Source organism: Notothenia coriiceps, unplaced genomic scaffold (genome assembly GCF_000735185.1).
Source record: "Notothenia coriiceps isolate Sejong01 unplaced genomic scaffold, NC01 NC01_scaffold00011632, whole genome shotgun sequence".
NCBI lineage: Eukaryota > Metazoa > Chordata > Actinopteri > Perciformes > Nototheniidae > Notothenia > Notothenia coriiceps.
The window spans coordinates 170,097-172,864 of NW_011344333.1; the positions used below are offsets into that span (position 1 = coordinate 170,097).

A 2,768-nucleotide genomic window follows, 5' to 3' on the forward strand; every position below is an offset into this window, starting at 1 on the left:
AGCGCCGCTTCCCCTCCCTCCGCTGAAATTATGAATGTAAGGCATATAGTAATCATAGATAACACTGCAGGGTCCGTTACAGTTTGTTTTTATCTGAATAAATAAAAATTAAAAAAAATAAATAAAAAATAAACAAAATAAAATATAAAATAAATAAATAGGGGGCCTACAAAACATCAGCCCCCAGGGCCTGAGGGCAGGTTAAGGCGGGCCTGGCGTTCGTGCGTGGGTGTGTGCACGTGGGTTTGTGTGTTAAAACTTTCAAGCTCTCTCCTTCACTAGAAGCTGCTTATAGGAGGATCTTCACAATAGACTTTATTAACGATAACAGTTATTTAAAGTCATAAAGAAGGCAAGTTAAATGGCTAATTTCAAAAATAAGTTAGTGGGTGAGTTTGTATTTAAAGATACTTCTGGCTCACAGTGAAGTTGGCAGTCAGGGGAAACACCCCAGAACAAAGTCAACAACAAAGAGCTGAACATTTTCCAAAAACCACTAGACAGCCGCTCCACTAATGATAGCATCACACCATCCGACTGAGAAACCACAGGATCCTTCCTCAGCACAAGACCGCTGAAACCTGACTTACATGGCGCTGCACTGAGACATTTTTAATTTCCTTTGAGCATGATGTCTATTTATTTAGACCCATGAGACAAAGTAACTTTAATGGGAAAGACTAAATTATAGAACATAATTGAAAAATAAATCTACAATGATTGAAAAACAAAGCACTAATGTTCTCCTCAAAGTTTCTTTATTTCTTCTCCCTATTAATATTGTGGGTTTTCTGTGGGAGTTGTTTAAGCACAGAGGGTGTGGTATACTGTACCTCATTCAAAGCCCCCTGAGACATAATTTGTTATATTGGGCTTGATAAAGAACAATTTGTTTGATTTAATAACGTTCTAACTGTTAATAAGATTTGAGTTTAAAGTTATAAGTAATCCATATTATTCTCAAAGGGACTGTAGCTGTGAACGTTTTGGGCTTTTCTTTGTCTTGCCATATTAAAATTATTTTATTCTATAGTTTCAAACAGACAGGAAATACTTCCTGTGTTTCAGCAAAGAAGCAGAGATTTTTGTTCTAAGAGCAAATGTACATCTGCATTAAATGGATACTTTATGGACAATTGTAAAACTAGTTCAGAAATAGCATTAACTTTAATATGACAAAATGTAAAATAAATGGTGTGTTGAGAAGTTTACCTCTCTCAGCCGCTCAGTGAGCAATTCAGGCTGGTTTGCTCCTTCCTGCTCCACTCAGCCCTGAGACACAGACATCCACCATTAGAAACAAATCAGGTACCATCACTGCAGCATATTAATCATATAACCATGAACCTTCACATTAACCAAGGCTCAGAAAACAGAAAACAAAAACAGATATGCTTGTTTACCACCATGAAAATACCAAACCAGTGAATATGCTGTGGAGAATGATGTTCATTCCCCAGTAAAGCTACCCAACACCTCCTGATATATATGTATACATATAACAATATGTCACCAATGTGAACATTTGAAATAAAGTTAATCTAGAGTTCTGCATGTATGAGATCATTAAGTGCCTTGTAACTTATTTTTTTTATAGTTTCATAATGTCAGTGGACTGCAAATAAGTCAACAAAGGAGCATGGTTGCTCATTCCCTGGCTCTCAAAAGATTTATTTTGGCAGTCTGTTTAATCTATGTTCACACTGAGACAGTACAACACATAGAGAGAACAGTACACCTATTGTGTAAGAACATACAAGCAGGTCACACAGTATGATCACAAATACATAATCAAACATACAGGCTGCATATGTGTTTTCAGCCTTGGAGAAACTTGACATGTTTTCGTACATGTGTCTGAACCTCTCTTTAGTGGTTCATTAATAAAACAGATATTTCAATGTGAGCCTACTTTGTTCATGTACTGTTGAGGTTAATTTCGGTAGTTGTGTGCTATAATGTATTTACAAAGTGTGAAGTGGTGGCAACTTTAGAATAGGGAACCTGTTCAGGTCAATTGGAGTCAAATTACTATCTTACTGGTTAGGAACAAGACTTCACTTTAACATAGGGAACATATTCTTTGATAGAAATACCTAATTTTGAGTTATTTAGACTTAATTAACACTTATGGTGTCTTGTTACATAAGAATAGATCATATTTGTTAAGTGTCATTATGGGAGAATGACTATTCTGAACCCTCAGACTACGACTCGATTGCATGATTGTGTGTTGTGTGTGTGTGTGTTGGTGTGTGTGTGTGTGTGTGTGTGGTTGTGTGCTGTGTGTGTGTGTGTGTTGTGTGTGTGTGTGTTGGTTGTGTGTGTGTGTGTGGTGTGGTTGTGTGTGTGTGTGTGTGTGTTGTGTGTGTGTGTGTGTGTGTGTGTGGTCGTGTGTGTGTGTGGTGTGGTGGTGTGTGTGTGTGTGTGTGTTGTGTGTGTGTGTGTGTGGTGGTGTGTGTGTTGTGTGAGAGAGCAGGGTCTCCAGCACATCAGAAGCTGGCGATGCTAACCTGAAGGTGTTGGGAGCACTTTACACAAATTAGGAGCACGAAGTGCTGTTAATCTAGCATCATAGCTAGGGGGACAATAGTTTAAAAATGTCTTGGGTTTGGAGGTTATTGAAGTCGCTGAGTCCTTTATCGACATTTTTCAGGACCCAAAAAAATGGCAGAAAATGCGTCGATATAGTATATATTTGTACTCTGTGCGCTGAGTTTGATTCATTTTAGGAGCCGGATTTGGAAAGTTTTAGAAGACTCTGGATC

At 38.0% G+C, this 2,768-nt stretch overlaps 1 protein-coding gene across 1 annotated transcript in view; it reads right to left on the reverse strand.

The window, feature by feature from the left end:
- Positions 1-2,768, reverse strand: part of kank3 (KN motif and ankyrin repeat domains 3) — a 33,584-nt gene that overhangs the window by 16,920 nt on the left and 13,896 nt on the right. Inside the window, exon 2 of the mRNA XM_010772821.1 lies at positions 1,213-1,272. The gene's annotated coding sequence lies outside the window, so the exon portion shown is untranslated. The remainder of the gene's footprint in view (positions 1-1,212; positions 1,273-2,768) is intronic.